General features: G+C 44.7%; 1 protein-coding gene and 1 long non-coding RNA gene across 5 annotated transcripts in view; one reads left to right on the top strand and one right to left on the bottom strand.

Moving 5' to 3' along the window:
* Window positions 1–5,378: 5,378 nt before the first annotated feature.
* On the bottom strand, window positions 5,379–7,283 carry Gm46295. The gene is made up of 2 exons (XR_001780333.2): window positions 7,135–7,283; window positions 5,379–6,548 (listed from the first exon to the last, which is right to left on the bottom strand). It is a non-coding gene; the product is annotated as a predicted gene, 46295 (long non-coding RNA).
* Window positions 6,027–22,162, top strand: part of Stat3 (signal transducer and activator of transcription 3) — a 52,789-nt gene continuing 36,653 nt past the window's right edge. For 3 of the 4 annotated variants that reach the window (NM_213660.3, NM_011486.5, NM_213659.3), the window contains exon 1: window positions 6,081–6,365. The gene's annotated coding sequence lies outside the window, so the exon portion shown is untranslated. Of the gene's footprint in view, window positions 6,366–22,162 lie in introns of all 4 variants that reach the window. The other variant, XM_011248846.3, reaches the window with a different exon arrangement.

The raw sequence follows: 22,162 nt of genomic DNA, 5'->3' as shown, positions 1-22,162 counted from the left end.
CTGGGATCTGGACTCACTAGAGGCTGGCTAGCTTTCCAGTTACGAGTGCTGTCAACTGAGCTGTAGCTGGGTTGTTAAGCAGAACACCTTCACAGAGCCGCCTTAGGGAGCTTGGGCTTCTACATAGCATGGTAGCTGGTTTCCAACAGTGAAAGTTCAAGCCAGAGTCAGGTGGAAGCTGTATGACCTCAGAAACCACACGGCCGCATGTCTGCTTCACTGTGTTTGAGAAGTGAGTCTGTCTGCTGGGTGTCCTGGTATATACTTGTAATCACAACACTTGAGAGGACAAGCGATGTTTGGAAAGAGTATAAGGAAAACCCGACAGATAGTGAATGACACTCTTGCATTGGTTCGCCTTGCAACTCTTTGCTGGTCATCGTTGTGCTTTGCTGGCACTGGTCTTCGATGATGATGATACTCTGGCATTAGTTGGCCTCGCTTTCTTGGCTGATCTTCACTTCTTGTGACTTCGGACAGAGCCTGGTAGTTTCTTCTGGATCAAGCCACCGCTACTGATTGGTGTTTGGGAGAAGCAGGAGTTTTAAGACCAGTTTCAGCTACAGAGTAAATTTGAGGCAAGCCTGGGCTATGGGAGGCACTGTTTCAGGAGGCAGAAAAAAAATCTAGGCATTGTGTTTCAGGAGGCAGAAAAAAATCTAGGCATCATAGCTCATACCTGTAATCCCAGACTATGGGGGTGGCTGGGGGTGGGGCAAGAGGATGATTCGAGTCTGAGGCCAGCTTCATCTATGTAGTTTGCCAAAGCTACAAAGCGTCCTCTCCTCAAGATGAAAATTATAGTATCCATCTCACAGGTTTCATTGTAGTATCCATCTCACGGGTTTCATTGTAGTGTCCATCTCACGGGTTTCATTGTAGTATCCATCTCACGGGTTTCATTGTAGTATCCATCTCACGGGTTTCATTGTAGTATCCATCTCACGGGTTTCATTGTAGTATCCATCTCACGGGTTTCATTTTAGTATCCATCTCACGGGTTTCATGCCCAGCATAGTTCTTGGAACACAGAGATTACTTAATAAATGTTCATCATTAATTTTATTTACTAGGAAGTAGGCCAACAAATGGATGCCTTGCAGTTCACGGTGGTGAATGTTATTCTGCATGGGAAGAGGACCTGCTGAGGCTGTATAGGAGAAGAGATTAACTTTGTACCTAGAGTAAACCGAGACAAGGTGATTTTTAGAAGAACCACACTTTTCTCCTAGGGCACAGGGGAAGAAATTCTAGGTGGACTCGAGTATAACCACAAAGACACAAAGTTATAGAGGAACTGACACATTCAAGAGGAAAGAGATACACTCGGCTTTGAAATTTAGGATACATAGGAAGAGGCTGGAGTTCAGGCCTCACTGGGTTTGGTGAGTCAAATCCAGAGGAAAGGAGGGCATAGATTGGGCTCCTATCGTATGCCTGGCATTACCTTGGATGGTCATTAAATGTATATTTAACTCTGATTTTTGTTAGTTGTAGGACTTAACTCTTTATTGCAGCCAGGGATGGGAGCATTTCTGCTGGCCTTTCCATTCTTTTAGTTGTCTGACGTCAGACAGATGCAATACCATACCTGGCTTCCATCATTTTTGAAAACAAAAAAACCAAACAAACCTGGGCTGGAGAGGTGGCTCAGAGGTTAAGAGCACTGACTGCTCGTCTAGAGGTCCTGAGTTCAATTCCCAGCAACCACATAGTGGCTCACATCCATCTGTAATGACATCTTATGCCCTCTTCTGGTCTGTCTGAAGGAAGTGACAATGTACTCACATACATTAAATAAATAAGTAAATAAATAAATAATAATAAAAACGGAAAGAGTCAGGTGCAGATATTTGCACTCAACCAATGGACAGAAGCAGCTGACCCCTGTTGTTGAATTAGGGAAGGTTGAAAGAAGCTGAGGAGAAGGGTGACCCTGTAAGAGGACCAGCAGTCTTAATTAATCTGGACCCCTGAGATCTCTCAGACACTGGACCACCTAACAGACAGCTGATATGAAGCCAGCTGATATGAAGCCCCCCCCAACACACATACAGTAGAGGACTTCTGGGTTTGTGTTCATTCAGAGATGATGCACCTAACCCTCAAGAGACTGGAGGAGGCCCCAGGGAGTTTAGAGGTCAGGTGGGGTAGGGGTGGGGGCATCCACTTGGAGACAGGGTGGGGTGGGGAGGAGGTGTGGGACGTGGAACAGTCGTAGGGTGGATGGGGGGGGGCGGGTGTACTGGCTAGTTTTGTGTCAACTTGACACAGCTGGGGTTATCACAGAAAAAGGAGCTTCAGTTGAGGAAATGCTTCTATGAGATCCAACTGTAAGGCATTTTCTCAATTAGTGATCAAGGGGGAAAGGCCCCTTGTGGGTGGCACCATCTCTGGGCTGGTAATCTTGGCTCTATAAGAGAGCAGGCTGAGCAAGCCAGGGGAAGCAAGCCAGTAAAGAACATCCCTCCATGGCCACTGCATCAGCTCCTGCTTCCTGACCTGCTTGAGTTCCAGTCCTGACTTCCTTGGTGAACAGCAGTATGGACGTGTAAGTTGAATAAACCCTTTCCTCCCCAACTTGCTTCTTGGTCATGATGTTTGTACAGGAATAGAAACCCTGACTAAGACAGCGGGGAATGAAATATGAAGTGTAAAAAATGAATTAAAAAGAAAAGAAAAAAGAAAAACCCTATTTCTCTCTCTCTCTCTCTCTCTCTCTCTCTCTCTCTCTCTCTCTCTCTCTCTCTCTCTCTGTGTATGTGTTTCTAACATGTCTGTATGCCATAGCATGTGTGGGAAGGTCAGAGGAAAACTTGGAGTTGTCAGTTTGCTCCTTCAATCATGTGGGACCCTGGCCATTGAGTTCAGGTTGTCAGGCAATTGCTTTTACCTGTTGGGCCAATTAGAAAGCTCACCCTGTCCTTGGAAGTGGTCCTTTACTAAACCTAGAACTGGCTCTGCCCACTGACCTAGGAGCACACTGGGCTTTGAGGAGATCTGGGATCAGGTCTTTAGGCTTGCATGGCAGGTAGGCTATCAAATGAGCTGTCTCCCTGGCCCCCAACTGAGTTTATGAGCTTGAGCCACAAAACAAGTCTTTCAACTTTAGTGTTCTACCAGTGGATTCTATGGCCTCTCCTATTTGCTAAATGATCGGTGTGTGTGTGTGTGTGTGTGTGTGTGGTGGGGGGTAAGAAGAGAAAATGTGAAGGGCAAGGTGACCTTTACCTGCAGCCCGAACTTTGGCAGCGGGAGTCAGGAATGTGGTTGTAGGCTAGCCTGGGTATCATAGAGAAACCTTGACTAAACCAAACTTTGACAAAAGAATAATGGTTATATGTGCTTTGTCAGCAAGGAATCATTAAACAAATACTAAATTATGTTATCAGAGAGCTAGTAGACTAAAGGGGCCATCAAGTTCAAAGAGAATTAGGAGATATGGGGAATATCTGGGAATATCCTGCTGTGAAGATGAATGCTGTGCTCCGTGTGTGTGTGTGTGTGTGTGTGTGTGTGTTCATGTATGCTTGTGTTCTTCTTCCCCACCCCTCCCTAGGTGTATATATAACAGTTTTCACGCTGGAGTGGATCACCCAGGTAATGGGAGACTTAAGTTCAACATTAATGACCCTACATTTGCTTCTTGCTTTGCAACTAGGTATGGAGCTGCGGAAGTAGCTCAGTGATGAAGCATGCGCAGAGTGATCAAAGCTCCGGACTCTATTCTAAACCTTACACACTCATAAAGATGGATCTGAAGTGGTACTCGAGGTCTCGATCTCCAGGCTTTGGACAGGTTTCAGGCATCTCGGAAACCATAAGTAGACATGAGTAAAAGCCTGGGCCGTCTCTCTCCTGGGGCCTAGAATTCATAGTCTCTGTCAGTCTCACAGACTATCTGTGACCCAGGAGAGGTTGAGAGTCATTGATTCTTCTCGCCAGAAATTAATAACGATATCTATCTTTAGGGAAATAGACTGATGGAGGAAGAAGGTGAAGATTTTTATTAAAAAAATTTCAACCTAGCTGGGCAGTGGTGGCACACGTCTTTAATCCCAGCACTTGGGCAGCAAGAGGCAGGTGTGTATCTCTAAGAGTTTGAAGCCAGACTGGTCTTCAAACTGAGTTTCAGGTCAGCCAAAGCTACACAGAGAAACCCTGTCTCGAGAAACAAACAGACATGGCTGGAGAGATGGCTCCGTAGTTAAGAGCACTGCTCTTCCAGAGGTCCTAAGTTCAGTTCCCAGTTACCATATTGTGGCTCACAACCATCTGTAGTGGGCATCTGACGCCCTCTTCTGGTGTGTCTGAAGTATATAGCTACAGTGTACTCATATAAATAAACAAATCTTTAAAAACAGAAAAATCTGCAGCCTTCCACAGGTGTGGGAGGAATGTTTTCAATCTCAGCTCACTCAGGAGATAGAGGCTGGAAAAAAATCTCTGAGATCCTAAGATCCTGTCTCAAGAAAACAGGATACTAGTAAGAAAACAAAAACCTGAAGTTTCCTGAACTGTGTATATTAGCTGTGTTTTAAAATATACCATTGGGGGATTATCTTTGTGGAGAGGTAACAGCCCCTTGTAGATTTTAGATTTTTATCTTTATCTCTCTTTGTGCTAATCACCAGCAATACAAACACCAATAGGTGTACTTGTAAGTCCCTACCATCACATATACATACAAATCACTGCAGTACGCAGAGTTCATTCTCTATGACAGAAAGCCAAGCATATACACGTACCATGAACTGCTGATTCCAACTCAGTAAAATCTGTACTCCCAACATACAAGACGTGAAATAGGTCAGATAATTTCAAGAGCGTCAAGACCCCCCCCAAAAGACTAAATGGATGTTACTCCTAACTCCTGCCACTCTAGTTAAGCAGTAGTGGGAAAGTGTGGAAGAACTGGTTTGTCTCAATTGGACATTTAAGTTTAATGGTGAAAGACTAGTTAATGTTAACAATGAATCCTAAAATCATCAGAATATTTTATGGGCTTTCTCTCTGTGTGTGTTAGCTTCAGTTCTTAAAATTAAGTGCCTAATTAAAAGTGATTTAATTTTGTCTGCACGTTTTTCTGCACAAGGTGTGTGTCTTTGCTGCGGGCAGAGGCCTGAGGAGGGCTTCAGATCCCCCCCCCCCCCCCAGACCCCAGAGTGGAGTTACAAATGGCTAAGAGCCATCTTGTGGGATGCTGGAACTTGAACTTGAATTTTTACCAGGATCAGCCTGGCAGTCCCCTTAACTTAGGCATCCCTCTAGCTCCTAAAATAAGTACCTTTTAATGGAAACAAGTTGGTCAAAACTATCTTTCAGAATTTCAAGACCCAGTATAACAGTTTAAAAAAAAAAGAACTCAGACACACGTGGAAATGGCAAGTACTGTGTATTCGTGTCAGCTGTCATGCATAGGCTCTCTGCATTTCTGTGAGCTGACCAATCAGCCTTGCTGTTGAGATTCAGGTTTGAAATGGTGGAACAGAGAACCGGGTTATAGCCACTATTCTCCCCCACGCAATCTAGTAATTACTCTATTTCCACGTCATATTTCCGGGTGTATGCCCATAATCACGCAGAACTGAAGTTCAGAGCAGCCAGGAGTTGCCCATGTTCTTTTTTGATGTCTCCACAAACCCAAATGCTTAAGTGGGGTGACACCTGGGGACCGCCTAAGTGGCTGATTCCCACGTGGTAAGGAGCTCACAAACTCGCCCCCACGTGGTGCCAAGGGCCGGGAAAAGGGAGAGCGGGCAGAAGCGAGCCGTATCAGGGCATTTAAAGTGTCTTGACGTCACGCACTGCCAGGAACTCAGCTGAGTTTTCAGCAGGACATTCCGCTAATGTCTCCTCCCTCCCCCCGGGCTTTTTTGTAAGCTAGGCCTCTGCGCGTCCCTTGGTCGCGGAGGGAGGAGCACAAAGCTCTCAGAACAGCCAACTCAGGGAGGTGTGCCCAGAGCTCTCGACCCCGCCTTCTCTCCTAGAGGCGTTTTTCATTGGTTAGTGGGCGGGGCTTAGGAAGTACAGCGCTCGCCCGGAGGCCTCAGGGTGGCCTAGCCAGCTGGCCATTCCTTAATTATGCATGGAGGCGTGTCTTGGCCAGTGGCGGCTGGGTGGGGATTGGCTGGAGGGGCTGTAATTCAGCGGTTTCCGGAGCTGCAGTGTAGACAGGGAGGGGGAACCTGGGGTTCCGACGTCGCGGCGGAGGGAACGAGCCCTAACCGGATCGCTGAGGTACAACCCCGCTCGGTGTCGCCTGACCGCGTCGGCTAGGAGAGGCCAGGCGGCCCTCGGGAGCCCAGCAGCTCGCGCCTGGAGTCAGCGCAGGCCGGCCAGTCGGGCCTCAGCCCCGGAGACAGGTGAAGGGGGTGCAGGGTGGGGCCACCTCCCCGACGGCACGGGGGACGGCATGGGGGACCCCACGGTTCGTCAGCTGTGGGGGTGCTTAGAGCTGTGAATGGACACTTACATGGGGCAGGAGGATAGGAGGAGACACACAGGGTCGTCCCGGCGGCACTGACGTCCGGATGACAGGAACCAGCCTGGGAAAGGAAGGGACGCTGTAAGTTTCGAGGGGGAGATGCGGAGAGAGAGTGGGGAGTTCTGGGGGGTGTAGGACCGTGGGGGGGAGGACATTCTAGGCTGAGGGTAACAGAACTGACAGAAGCGGCCCTCCTGTGACTGCTCCCGGAGGCTAGGGACGTTCGGGCCACCAGAGCCACTGCCACTCAGGTGGAGATCATTGGGGTGGAGGCGTTAGAAGGAGCCTCCTTCCTGCCCCTGTGCTGGGCCTGGCCGTTCCTTGCCTAGCCACTTTCTTTGCCTTGCTCCCGTTCCTTCTGTAGTCAGCTGTACCCACTTAGGAGGTGGGAACTGTTGTGTCTCTCCTCCTGCCTCTCCGCCCCTCCCCCTCCCCCTCCCCCCCCCCCCCCAGCCTCTGGGACTGGCTAGATTTTTTTCTTAAGAATCAGATTTCCTATAGAAAATTGACAAACTTGTATCCTTTCTAAATTCTCTCCCATCTCTTTCTGTGTTAAGCTATGATTTCCCCCACCTTGTTAAGAACACTTTTTTTTTTCCCAATTCAAAATAAATCCCTGGCCAAACCAGCTCTAAAGAGCAACAAACCTCTTTCCTCTTTGACATTGTTCTCTCATAAACACCTGGTAAACTCGACGAGACGATAAATAATTGAGCCATTGCATTTACTGGATCGTGGTGTTGCTTAATTGCACAGGCCAGGGTGAGCCAATCAAGAGTGGGAGTTTTCTGTCTCATAGCCAAGCTCTTGTGTAAAAGCAGAAGCTAGGGAAACAAAGACAGGCTGGCCTTGGCTGAGTTCTGTGTGTAAACTTTACCTGTTGGGGGGTGTGTGGCTATAAATTGGTAAGTTGGCAAAATCCAGACTGTTGCTCAAGTCACTTTTTTCATACCTGGTCCACATCCCTCGGTTGTATCAATTGATGTGTGTATGGGTACTGTCAGTGCTTATTCAGTTTCCTTATTCAGAGTGTGTGTAGTTTATACCTGCTGTTTACTACAGTGCTTATTTGTGTATGCATTGTGAATGTTGGGCTGTCAGTGTAGGTGCAGCATGGACGTGAATATATTAAAGCAATAAATCACTTCTATCTTCTTTTTAATGTGGAATTAGACTGTTAGGATTTGAGCCAGCCATTTTTTCTCTTTTTATATTAAATAATGTCTATGTTCCTTGAGGAAACATGTTTGTTTCATTATTGCATGTGCCGGACCAGAACACTAAGCGGGATCTTTTAATTTTTTTTTAGTTTTAGACTTTATTTATCTTTGTTCTATGTGTATGAGTGTTTTGCCTGCATGCACGTCTGTGCCAGTGTGTGCCCAGTGCCCTAGGTGGCCAGAAGAGGACATCAGAGCTTCTGGAACTAGTGACAGATGGTTGTGATCCACCACCTGGGTCCTGGGAATCAAACCTAGGGCTTTTGGGGAGAACCACTGGGAAGAGAATCTGGAATAATAATAATGAAAATGTTGGAGTGTTTGTTCTTAGTGTTAGCACACTCCCCACAAAGAACCATTAGCAGATTCATGAATCTTTTATTTTCATCTGTAGTTCATCGGGACAAATAACCACTTAGAGATAATCCTCAGTTATGAGGCTCTCGATAGGGGCTGAGAGATAGCTAGGTGGCTCACTGAATGCTAACCTCATTTTGTAGATAAGGAAATTGAGGCCAATAGGCCTAGACACTTGCCTTAAGGCATCGTGAGTTACAATGGTTTAACGTCTGCCTTTTACATATTTCTTGGTCCATGCTTAAGTATTCAGTTTCAATTTAGAGTGAGTATGTTCCCTGTTGAGAAGTATCAGAGAAAATCTGAATAATGAAACATTGGCAGCTGAAAGCCAAAGTAACTGTTCTGTGTCTCACCCTCTCTCCTCCCTCTCCCCCCTCTCTCCTTTCCCCTCCCCCTTCCCCCTCTCTCCCTCTCCTGTTAGCATAATTTACTGTCAAACTTCAGCTATTTTTTTAATGGAGATGTTTAGGCAAATTTTAGCTAAAGGGCGGCTGTGACCTCAATGACATTTCAGCCGGAGAGCCTTGTGGTCAGTGGTCGTTTCTGTCTGTAGAAAGTTCCTTTTTCTTTTGTCTTGACATCCAAATGTGAGAAGGGCGCGGAGGTAGTGAGCACCTTCCTTGATGCCCAAGCCCAGAAGCCTTTTAGCTGATGTTTTCTAAGAGATGGTGATGGTGTACAGCTCAGAGAATACTTAACCTCTCTGACATTGTGAAAAGTGCTAGGGAGAGTGACATCTTGTGTGTAGATTTGCAGGCTGTTGGAGCAACTTGATAAATGCTTTATTGTCTAATACAACACGTTGATGTCATTAAGGAGAGCAAGGCATTATTACTTACACCTGTGCCTTCTGTCCCTCCCTGCTCTCTTCTTTCCCTCAGTTTCCCTCCCTTTTACTCTCCTTTTCTCCCTTTCTGGGGACGAAACCTAGGTTGCTAACAAGCACTCTACCACGGAACACATTTTATGTCATTCGGATTTTAAAGTTCTAGCCAAATAAAAAAACCAAAAAACTCATCTAAAGAGTGCTTGAAGGATAGCCCTAAATCTTGAAGGACTCCTGGTGCTGTGGACCGGCCTCAGTGAGATGGTGGAGGATGGCATTGGCTTGCTGTCTTTGATGGTGAAAAGAATGTTTGGCTTGCTCTGGTGCAGATAGTTGGGATTACCAGATTGTATTTGGTGGCAAATTCTTGGAAATAATTTGTTTAAAGGAGTAACATTTGGAAGAATGAATTTCTACTATGGTTCTCATTTTTTTATGTTATGTTTGCTATAACTTTATTCAGCTAACATACACACACACATACACACACACACACACACACACACACACGCATGCACACATGCTAGACGGATGAATGGTGCTGGCGGCACATGCCCTTAATTCCAGCACTTGGAAGGCAGCAGCAGTGGATCTCTAAGAATTAAGGGCCAGCTGGTCTACAAATTGAGTTCCAGGCCAGCTAAGACCCTGGCTTAAGATGAACAGGAACAAAACACTAAGCAGAAGCTGGCCATGGATGTTTCATGTCTGCAGTTTTAGCATGTGGCTAGCCAAGAACTGAGGCCAAAAAAAAAAAAAAAAAAAAAAAAAAGTGAGTTTGAAGCTAGCCTGGGTTACCTAGTGAATTCCAAGTCTGCTTTGAGTAGCTAATAAGACCCTGTCTCAAAAAAGGCTAGGCAGGTCTGCTGGTATATGCTTGCAATTCAAGGATTTGGGAGACACTGGCTGGAGGCCCACTACCAATTTAAGGCCAGGTATTCTGCGTAGCTAGCTGGAGACTACCTAGCAAAGCCCCGGTTCAAGAAAAAGTATTTTCACAGAGACAGGAGGATTGCTGCAAATTTGATCAAGGGAAGCCTGGGGTTCATGGTTTCAGGCCAGCTGGGGCTATGTAGAGAACCCCGTGTTAAAGAACCAAACCAGAACAAAACCACAGCAGCAGAGAGTAGAAGCTGGGCAGGAGCCAAGGAGAATGAGTATTCAAAACCCCACCCAAGTTCTCATGGAACTGTAGGCCTAGTGGGGACCAGAGTGCACACTGTTGCAGTATTCACCTAAGGCAGAGGAGTGAGTGGCTCAAGTCTGAGGCTACGGAGGCAGAGAGACCTGGGATCCGATCCTGGATTCACTGCTTCTTGGTCAGAAGCTAAGCCTCAGTCCTGCCTGTCCCACCACGGCCACCCCCCAGCTCCCCTCCTGTCCCACCACGGCCACCCCCCAGCTCCCCTCTGGTTTTTTTTTTTTTTTTTGAGACAGAGTTTCTCTGTGTAGCCCTGGCTGTCCTGGAACACTCTCTGTAGACCAGGCTGGCCTCCAACTCACAGAGATCTGCCTGACTCTGCCTCCCAAGTGCTGAGACCAAAGGTGTGCACCACCACTGCCTGGCTGAGCCTCAGTTTTCTTACCTAACTTTAAAAAAAAAAAAAAAAAAGACAGACAAAAGGGTGGGGGGAAGGTCGGTCTGTTGGCATGTTGGCACATGCCTACAACTTGAGGTATACAGGGAGACCCTCTCTCATGCAAGTGAAATGTTTAGAGCATGCAGCTCCACAGCAAGAGCCCTGTATATCTTAAGTTCTTAGGAAAAGGTCCAAGGATAGAGAGGCTCATTCTATACAGGGGTGAGAGGTTACAGGAGGGCTAGTTTCCGGGAACACCAGAGCACTTACAGGAGGGTTAGGAATTCTTGCAGAGCTTGTACAGTTCTTTCAAGGTGGTGGGGGCGTGGATGTGCTGAGCTTAAAACAGCATAGTGGGTTTAGGGGCTAAAAGTGGAAGCTCTTAATTGAGGAGAAGGAAACAGGAAGGCCACAGAGCCACATCTTTTATGCCTTCTCTTCTGATCATGTCACTAGAACTGTGTTTTAAAAAGATTGAATTCTTTTCATGATAGTAATATATGCTGTGTTAAAAAGCTTTACCTGTTTTCCTGTTAATAGTTCAGTGTGTGTTTTCCCAGACACTCTTTAACTTACCAGTTCATTTTGGATCTATTTTATTGAAAATCATTTTAACAGCTCAACAAAATAATATGGAAGGCAAATCTACCCCCATAAGAAAGTGATGTTTAGACCTTGGCTTTCCATCTTGCCAGCTCTATCTGTGGTAATAAATGACTTTACTCACCACTGAACAATTGACCTGACCTTTGACCTTTTAAATGCGTCAGTCAAGAAACTCACATTCTGAGCTCTCCTAAGGTAACTATTGCTTGGGTGATGTGCTTGAGGGTTTTGTGGTACATGGACAGACGCAATGGCATTCTAAAGCAGCGCTATGAGGCCAGACACCTTGGGTTTGAATTTTCAGATACAACACCTCTTTGTCCTTAAGGCTGGTTGCTTTAACATCTCTGAGTTTCAATTTCTTTGTCCACAAACTGCCTGCTGGGTCCACTCACAGGGTAGCTGTGAAGACCGAGTGAGATCATTTGTTACATCATAAGAAATTTTGCGTGGTGCCTAGCACGTAGCTAACATTCAAATGATATCAATTAACACTGAAATCTTCAATCTTTCTCTCTGGTTACCAAGTTGGGCAAGTTATGATTCATGGCACCATTAGTGACCTGAAGGAAAGAAAGAGTAATTAGGAGATTTTGACCTACAGGGGAAGCTAAGTGACTAGGGACTGGGGATTTACATGGTGACAGAGGAGATATATCTTTGACATAGAGATATAGACATGGCAAACTGTACATTCCTGTTACATAGAGGCTCTCATGATAAGCCTCTTTGCAGCTTCAAAGACCTATGATCCACTCCATGTATTTTAATAGTCAACACATTGAAAGTTATCACTACTCAGTAATAGTCCCTTGGAGTTTTTCATGCTCTTAAGAAGTATAGACAGCTACAGGCTAGGAACATGGCTGAGTTGGTAGAGTGCTTCTCTAGTGTGTATGAAGCCATGGCTTCCATCCCTAGGACTAGATAAACCCAGATTTAGTGGCACACTCCTCTAAAACCCCTTGTTGGGTGGAGATAAGAAGATCAGAAGTTTGAGGTCACCATGGACTACACTGGGAGTATGAGGCCAGTCTGGGCTATGTGAGACACTGTCTTGAGACATGGGTGGTGGTGGTGGGTGTTGCTGGTGGCATGGCTCAGTGGGTAAAGGTGCTTGCCTTCAGGCCTGACCACTTGAGTTTGATTTCTTTCTTTCTTTCTTTTTTTTTTTTTGAGACAGGGTTTCTCTGTATAGCCCTGGCTGTCCTGGAAGTCACTTTGTAGACCAGGCTGGCCTCGAACTCAGAAATCCACCTGCCTCTGCCTCCCGAGTGCTGGGATTAAAGGCATACGCCACCACACCGGGCTACGAGTTTGGTTTCTGGAACCTGTGTGATGGAAGGTGAGAATTGTTTTCCACAAGTTGTCCTCTGATGTCCACACCTGCAGCATGGTTTATGTGTGCATACATATGCACAACTAGAGTAATAGACTAATGTAAAATGATTTTATTTATTTATTTTAAAGAATATATATATATGTGTATGTATGTATATATATGTGTGTGTGTATATATGTGTGTGTGTGTATGTGAGTGTGTGTGTGTGTGTGTACACTCTACACTCTAGCTGTCTTCAGACACACCAGAAGAAGGCATTGGATCCCATTACAGATGGTTGTTGCTGAGAATTGAACTCAGGACCTCTGGAAGGGAAGTTGGTGCTCTTAATCACTGAGCCATCTCTCCAGCCCCTAAAACAATTTTTTAAAAGGGAAGCAGAGAGAATATGATTGGTGGTGTGTGTTCATAAACCCCAGTGATGCTGAAGCTGAGGCAGGAAGACTAGGTGTTTGAGACCAGCCTGGAACTTGCTCAGATTCTGTGTCAGATTTTTGAAAAAGGGCCAGAGATATATAACTCAGTGATAGAACATATTCCTAATGTGAACAGAGCTTTGGGTTCAGTCTCCAGAACCACACATAATTTTATACACTATATATATATCACATACATACACACACACATATATATCACATACATAAACACACACGCATATATATCACATACATAAACACACACATATATATCACATACATATACACACACACACACACATATGTAATGTGTGTGTATATGTATATATGTATGAATGAGAGACAGAGTCTCAGTATGTAGCTCTGGTGGTGGCAGGCCTGGAACTCACTCTATAAACCAAGTTGGCATCAAACTCAGAGAACAGAGATCTGCCTGCTTCTGCCTCCCTGGTATTTGTATTAAAGGTGTGTGCTACCATAGCAAAAAGATAAGGGACAGATACTCTTGGACAGTTGAAGGGTAGAGGAGTGGTTAGGGTTGAATCTTTCTTAGGAAGGAGGAGACGGGAGAGGGGAAGAAGAGATCCAGAAGGCTTGGACGTTGGATGACATCCATGAATGACCCACATGATGCTGGAAGTTGCTTTGCTGTGTCCTGTGCAGCTGATAGCGTCTCTCTTCACATCTGTGTGTGTGTGTGTGTGTGTGTGTGTGTGTGTGTGTATGTGTATACAAGCATGTGTGAGGGCGTGAATGGACGTGCAGATGTTCACAGTTACCCTTCACTTGATGTGTATATACAGCTTTATCTTCCTGTTCTGTAACTTTTCTTTGTACCTAACAAGTGAATAGCCTCACAGATAACAACCTAGCTCCCATGAGTCAAATTTACTATTCACCTCTTTAAGTTTGGGTTGGAGAAGACAGGAATGGACCTGCAACCAGTCCAACCCAGTGGGCCCATGTGGAACAGAAGGAAGCCAGCGGAGCTAGAAAGAGAAAGTGAAACTTGTAACTAATGGCTTCCGTGTTGTGGAGGAGGGGCGCAGTTTATTACGGGGATGTTTGGGTAGTTTTTGTAGATGCCATTTCTGAAAACTGCTTGGGATTAGGAAAGAAAAACCCTGCCTGTCTGTGTAGCCATCTGCTTTCCCGACGGCTGATTGATTTTATTAGTTTGCGGTGTCCCGACCTCTTGTTCTCGGTATGAGAGTCTGTGCTTTGAGTCTGGACTCTGCACCTGCTTAGGTGAAAGCTTACTAGCAAGTTTCCCCACATTGTATCTAATGCTAAATTTGTTTTGCTTTTAGAGAGCTCGCTTTTTTTTTTTCCTGGCAGAATCTAAATGCATTAGACTGTTCCTTTGTCTCCCCCTCCCACCCGCACAAAAATCCTAAAAACCTCAAAACCCAAATGCAAGCTGTGTAATTACCTTTCCCGTAAGCCAAACAATGTGAGTTATCATTAAAATAGTTAGCCTTTGAAGTTTTTCCTACTTGTGGTTTGGACACAATAAATATTTAATGTAAAGCTGACTTCCCTTGGCAAATCAGTGTTGTTGTGGTCTTTTTTCTGTCAAAATGTTTAGGAAAAACAAACTTCTTAACATTAATCAAAGTAAACTCATGCATAAGAGGGGGTGAGGTAATTAAAGAGCTCTGAAGCCGGTGTGTATGTAAATATATGTGTGTGCATATAAATGTGTGTGTGTGTTTTAACAGGTTTCACTGTCTAGCCCAAAGATCTCTCCACATTCCTCTGCCTCAGTCTCTTTAATACTCATTCCTAATTACATGTGAGAAAAAAAATCCAGTATGACTTCGTTCATCAGGGCAGGCTCTTCGTGGAACGGGGAGTGTTCTGGGCGTGGGACGCTTTCAAGCCCCAGTGACTGTATTGAAGATTCTCAGGGTCACGGAGTCATTGGGAAAGTCAGTGTCTACAGTGGGGGCACTGCACATGAGAGCAGGTGGGAGGAACTGGGAATGCTGTACCCTGCTCAGTTTTGCTGAGAACCAAAGCTGCTCTGGAAGCTAAATGTGGTGGGCTACACTGTAGTCCTTGTACTTGGGCAGAAACAGGAGCGCCTTGGTGAATCTGAGGGCACTTGGGCTGCATAACCAGTACCAGACCAGCCAGGGCCTCAGTGGGGAGCACCTCAAAATGCCAACTGCAAGCAAATAAATAATAAGTAGATAAATAAATATGTGTAATTTCCTCTATATTTTTAAAAAGCTGATTTCAAAGTTTATTAATTAAAAAGTGATTTTTTTTCCCTGCAGAAATATCTGGGTGCCCTGGATGACAAGTGTTCTGTGGGGTCTGGGGTCAGCATGGGGGGACAGTGCATGCCTAAGCCGTGCAGAGCCCTGAAAGGATGACAGAGGAGCTGGGGTGTGGGATGTGAGCAGACACTGACTTAAACATGAGAAGAGAAGAGAAGGTGGCTTTGTCCAAGGGGGAAAAGTGGTGATATTTGTTGCAATTTGTAACATGTAACATTTGAACTTAGAAAACGATTAAAAAAAAACTGTAAAAAAATTGAGCTTAGCAGTAAAAATTAAAAAAATATATACTTCCCCTATTCAGTAGTTTCCTGTTATTAATGAATGTAAGTAACTCTTCAGTGTTATCGGATGTGATTTTTTTTTTTTTTTTTGTATGATGGAGACTAAAACGTGTCAGCGTTTAAGTTTGTGCATCTTAAAAGCAATGTTTTCTAAATGACTAATGTTTATTACAAAGGCACGTTGGCAGACATTCCATGAAAGGTACCAGGTAGAGGGCGTCTTAATGTAGCCGAGGGTGACCCCAGAGTGCACACCTACCTGTCCTGTGGAGCTATCACCTGGCAGTGTTTTAAATGGCATTAAAGATTCCAGATTACTTTGAAAGAGTGTGTAATCTGCTATTTGCTATTCAGCATATCTGGATGAAGCCAGCTCTCGATGGAGTAACCAAAGCAATATACTGCAACAAGCATATGTAAGCTGTTCTGAGACTCCAACAGCTCTTTCCCTCCCTCCCTCCCTTCCCTTCCTTCCTTCCTTCCTTGGCTCTCATGCATGTTAGACTCAGTTACTTAGCCACGGTTAGCCCTGAACACCGAATCCTTCTGCCTTCACCTCTCAAGTGCTGGGAGAATACACCTGAGGCATTGCACCCACCCAGCTTTAACACTTTTCTATTGGACCAGAAATTAGATTACTAAAATTTTCTATAAAAAAAAAAAAATGCAGTTCTGGGAGAGCCAGGGCTACACAGAGAAACCCTGTCTCGAAAAACCAAAAAAAAGAAAAAAGAAAAAAAAGGTATTATTAGCTGGGCAGTGGTGGCCCACACCTTTAATCCAGCACCTGAGAGACAGAGGCAGGCAGATCTTTGTGAGTTTGAGGCCAGCCTGGTCTACAGAGTGAGTTCCAGAACAGCCAGGGCCACACAGAGAAACCCTGTCTTGAAAAATCCAATCAAATCAACCAACCAGACAAAAGGCACATTTAATTTTATGATTCTCTGTATGTGCAGGCATGTGTGTGGAGATCAGAGAGCAATTTTCTGCTGTCCGATCTCTGTTTCCACTTTTATATGGGTTCTGGGGATGGAACTCAGGGTGCCAGGCTTGTATGGTTGGCACCTTTCCCTCAACTCCTCTGAGCCCTCTCTGCAGCCCTACATTTGTGAAACTTTCAGCGGTGCCGCTTTTCCCACTGATTTCTCCCCCTTCGGAACATGTGGTTACCTTTCATAGGCTATTCCTGCGACTTATGTTAATGTGCTGTGCACAGTTAATTGCTTAAATGAACTTTGTTTGAGACAGTGTCTTCTCGTGCAATCTATTAGGCTGGCCTGGGATTTAGGGACCTTCCATTGGGGCCTCTTGGCCAGCTTATACTTATAACTTCTATTGATAGGTGGTATCTAATAGGTATTTTCTGGTGTTTTGAGTCAAGGTCTTGTATTTCCAAGTACCCTTGAACTCACAGATCCTAAGCTGGCTTCAGTTTTGTGGTAATCCTTCTGCCTCAGCCTCCATTGTGCTGGGATTACAAGTACATGCTACCACTACAAATTTTTAGGCATCTCTAATAAATATGGTCTCTGTAAATGAAGCTTTGTTAGGGTCCTTAAATTTTGATAGCAAGACCAGTCCTAAAAACAGTGCATTTTGAGAACTGTTAAAAACTATTAAAACAGCCGGGTGTGGTAGCACACACCTTTAATCCCAGCACTTGGGAGGCAGTGGCAGGCAGATTTCTGAGGCCAGCCTGGTCTACAAAGTGAGTTCCAGGACAGCCAGGGCCATACAGAGAAACCCTGTCTTGAAAAACAAAAAAACAAACAAACAAAAAAACTATTAAAACTATTAAAAGGTTTTGGTATAAATATTCTTGAGCTGTTTTGAGGAGCTAGGGTTGGGGAGGGAGATGACATCTATGGCTCTGATTAAGTGGTCTCGGGACATTGTAACCACTGTGCCAGGTATCATGGTACAGATGGGTCCGTAATTTGAGAAACACTTTTACAAGGGCCATAAATTCTTCAGATGAATGAAGTCCTGTCTAGAAGTTTGGAAGTTATTGTCTTAAAGAAAAACTGCTTTGGAGATTCCTTTTTATCTTGATTTTCCCTGGTATTTATGTCTCTAAGAATGAATCTTGGATTGCGTCTGATTGACAAAAGAGCCATACCTCACCAGATTCTGGTAGCTTCTGAGTGCTTGGTTGATTTCTTTTCTTGTTTTGTTTTTCTTTTCTTTTCTTTTTTTTTTTTTTTTTTTTTTTGGTTTTTGGAGACAGGGTTTCTCTGTATAGCCTTGGCTGTCCTGGAACTCACTTTGTAGACCAGGCTGGCCTCGAACTCAGAAATCTGCCTGCCTCTGCCTCTGCTGGGATCAAAGGCGTGCATAACCACACCCGGCTTGTTTTGTTTTTCTAAGAAAGGGTCTGGATAACCCTAGCTGTCCTGGAACTCAACTTTATAGACCAGGCTATCCTCAAACTCAGAGATCTATCTGCCTCTGCCTCCTGAGTGCTGGAATTAAGGCTTTCAACACCACACGCAGCTATAATTTTTAAAGATAATTCTGATGCGAATTACAGTTTAATTTGGAAAGAAATGTTGACTTAAATCAGATATAAAAGGAAGTTTTTTTCTTGCTGTAGTGACTGTCCTTGGATGTTATCTGCCATGCACTCACTTCCCTTTATCAGCTGTAGTCACTTCTCTCTCCTGTCCCTCTCTATAAAATGGGAAAGACTTTTACTGGGAGCCTGCTGATATCATCAGTACCCTCAGGGTTCCCTCTGGTTGAGAGAGTGACTGGAGAGATTCCTTGTGAATTCTTGCTTCCGGCACAGGTTACAGCTCTCCCTGAAACCTGAATAGGGTTGTTGTTGTTGTTTCCCTCCTCCTCCTCTTTTTTTTTTAGCAGAGTTTCTCTGTGTAGCCATGACTGTTCTGGAACTTACTCTGTAGAACAGACTAGCTTTGAACTCAGATCCACCTGTCTCTGCCTCTGCTGGAATTAATGGCTTGTTCCACCTCTGCCCAGCTTGTTCCTTTCTTAAAAAAAAAAAATTAAAATTAACTTTATTTAGTGTATATGTATCCCCACATATACACTAGGTCAGAGGACAAGCTTCAGGAGTCAGATCTTGCTTTCTATCATGTGGACCCTGGGGATTGAATTTTGGTCTTCAGGTTTGGCAGCAGCCCCTGCTGAGCCATTTTCTGACCCTAATATTACATTGTTGTTGCCTTCTGTGTGGGAGCCAATCATGAGAGCAGTCGTTCTTATTTATTCTTCTCAGTATGTTATTAATTTTGTGAAGACTTCATAGAAAAGCTTGTGTAGTTAATCTTTCTGGGGTCAGACTGCTTGTTTTGTTTTGTTTTTGCTTCGTTTGTTTGAGACACGGTCTTTATCCCAGGCTGGCCTCATTGTATAGCTGAACATGACCTTGATTTTTGTTTTTGTTTTTTGTTTTTTTGTTTTTTTGTTTTTCAAGACAAACCCTTGCTGGGTTGCAACTGGCTTGTAGACCAGGCTGGCCTTGAACTCACATAGCTGCCCATCTCTGCCTCCTGAATGCTGGGATTATAGCATATGCTACCATAGCTGGTTTATGTGGTGCCAGGTATGCTAGGTAAACACTCTACCAACTGAGCTACATCTCCAGCTCTAGGCTTGTCTTTTTTAAAGCTTTCCATAAAGTTAAATTCATTTCAAACACACACACACACACACACACACACACACACACACACACACACACACGTTTGAGTCATTGTTATAAAGCTCTGTGTGGGCCTGTTGCTTGATATATAGTCTTCATTGGCCTTAGACCTATGGCAATCCTCCTGTCTCTGCTTCCAGAGTGCTGGGATACAGGTAGGTTGACAAAGTAGAAAATACCTCTTACTTTCCCTGTCCAGTTTCTCCATTGCTAGCATCTTGCATTAGTGTGATACATATTATGCAGTTGATAATAGCAGCTATATGTTGTTATTAATTAAAGAATACACAGTTTCTATCACACTTTACTGTTACATATTCTTTGCTGTTTGATAGTGTTGGAGACATGTTGTCTGTTGTAGCTCAGGATGCAAGTAAACTTGGAATCTGCCCATCTCAGGTTCTGGAGTCCTGGCATTCCAGGTGTGCCCCTCTGTGCTTGGGCCATTTTGTGGATTTCCACAGACATGCTGTGTGGCCACCAGCACAGTACCACTTGAAGTACACTCTGCCTCCATAGCCCGGTGCTCTACCCACTCACCCCTCTGCAGCCCCTGCCAGTCGCTCATCCCCTTTTTCTATCTCCATAGTCCTGTTTTTCAGAATATTCATCTGACATCATGTAAGCAGTAGCCTTCTAGGCAGCAGTGGCCCAGTGCCTCTCTGGTTCGCCTTCTTTCACGGAGCAGTATGCGTTCAGCTTCCTCCTTGCCTTTGGTAGCTTTGCGAGGAACACTGCCTTGTATGACCCTTCCCTTAGTGATGTTCCCTTCATCTGAAGGGCATCTTGGCTTTGTCGTTTGGGCTGATAGGAATAAAGCTACCCATTATTGTTTGGGTTTGCACTCTTCTAATGACCAGGCTGGCCTCGAACTCAGAAATCTGCCGCCTCTGCCTCCTAAGTACTGGCTTTCATATGCCGTCTGTGTACTCTCTTTGGTGTGATATCGGATCAGACTTTCTCCCAATTTTGTTCCATATTTCCGTACAATGGAAATTGAATTTAGGGTTCCACAGCTGGGTGTAGTGGCATGTTCCTTTAATCTCAGTGCTCAGGAGACAGAGGCGGGCAAAACTCTGTTGAGTTTGAGGCCAGACTGATCTACAGAGGGAGTTACAGGACAGTCAGGGCTACACAGAGAAACCCTGCCTCAAAACAAAAAAGCAAGCAAGAGTTTAGGGTCCTACTTACTGGCAAGTGTTCTTTACCACTGAGCTACACCCCGATCCTTATTTTAAAAAATTTATTTTGAGACCAGGGTCTCATAACTTTGATCAGGCCAGTCTTGAAGTTGTGTTGTAGCCCATGCAGGACCTGACCTTGGGAAGCACCTGTCTTGGTTTTCCCAGTAGCTGGGCTTACAGGCCTGCTCTGCCAGGCCCAGCTCTCACCCAGATTTACACGGAGATTTTTTTTTTTAAATTGTTGAGAGTTTTAAAAGTTTCTCAGTCTGTATTGTATATACAAGTGTACATGTACATTTGGGGGAGGAGACCAGGGCCATAACACACAAGGCAAGCTCCAACACTGATCTGTAGTCATAGTTTTCTTTCGATGTATTGGGTTTTTTTGTTTTTTTGTTTTTTTGTTTTTTTTGTTTTGTTTTTGTTTTTTTCATGAAACTCAATGTCTTAACACTTGTTAGACTGGGCTATGCCTCTAGCCCGCCTCCTTTTTAGGTGGCATATAGTTTTAAGTTTTTCTTGTTGGAGAATTCAGTCTCATGCAGACACTAATGCTGTGAGCTTGAAGTCAGAGACAAGGAAGTGAAGTACTTGTATCTCACCAGCCCAAATGGATAATTATGATCTTAACCTTTAGCTCCACTGCCTTTAGATAAGGCTGGGCATGGGGCTGCAGCCCCAACTACATACCAAGGTGCTGACACTTCTGTTCTGACTGCTGTCTCTGCTCTTAGACCTGTCCCCTGGATTATTTCTGACTCCTCCTTTGGAACTGAGCCTTGCTGACTTGGATCTTGCCCAGCTTCTACTCTCTGTTGCTGCTGTTTTGTCCTGGTTTGGTTCCTTAACACAGGGTTCTCTATGTAGCCCTGGCTGGCCTGGAACTCAATATGTAGACCAGGCTGGCCTCAAATTTGCAGCAATCCTCCTGCCTCTGTGGAAGTGGTTTTTTTCTTGAAACAGGATCCAACAAGCTACGTACAAAAAATGGTCTTAAGTTACTGCTAGGTATGTAACCTTGGGCAAGCATTGACATTAAGGCACACCCCCAACCTGAAAAATAATTGTTTGAGAAGAATCAGCATTTCTAGAATTATTCTTCTTGGTTTTTAATTTAATTTTATTTTTTAAAACTTAAAATGTGTGCAGATGCATGGTGTATGTGTTGTGGGGGGATGCAGGTGCTTGGTGTTTGTATAGAGGTCAGAGATCAATTTTGTGGAGTTATTTTTTCTTCTATCTTTATGTGAGTCCCAGGTTAAATTCAGGTCACCAGGCTTATACAACATGCCCTTACCTACTGGGCCATCTTATTGGCCTTCTTGGGGCCCATTTTAATCTCTGTCTTTTGGGGGGTATAAATTAAAGGAAAAAAGTAAAACATAGCCTTCCAGGGGGCTCTGGGCTTTATTTAAATTAAAATTTTCAAAATGATTTTATTTTATCTGTATGGGTATTTTGCCTGCATGAATACCTGCAGTTCACGGAGGCCAGAAAAGGACATCAGAGTCCCTGGAACTGGAGTTACAGAGGTTGGGAGCACCTGTGTGGGTGCTTGGAATCAAACCCAGGTTCTCTGGAAGAGCAGCCAGTACTCTTCTTAACCAGTGAGCCATCTCTCCAGCCCTTTTTCTTGAGTCTTACAGACCTTTCCTTATGCCCTTCCTTTCCTGGTCATCCTTCTTCTGAACTCAAAGGTTGAAGAGCCTTTGCCCTCTCTGGGTGGGGTTCTCTTCTCTTCACTTTCTGTGTTCTCTATGTAGGTTATTTCAGCCACTGCTTTGATGTATGTATGTATGTTACATGGCTGGGGAGTAAACCCAGGGCTTTGTGCATGGAAGGCAAGCGAGCACCCTACCGACTGAGCTAGGTCCCCAGCTCACTTAGCCATTACTTTGGCCATAA

The sequence above is a fragment of the Mus musculus genome, chromosome 11, assembly GCF_000001635.26.
Source record: "Mus musculus strain C57BL/6J chromosome 11, GRCm38.p6 C57BL/6J".
NCBI lineage: Eukaryota > Metazoa > Chordata > Mammalia > Rodentia > Muridae > Mus > Mus musculus.
The sequence above is the reverse complement of the archived record's forward strand: the minus strand, read 5'-3'. Positions and strand labels throughout refer to the sequence as shown.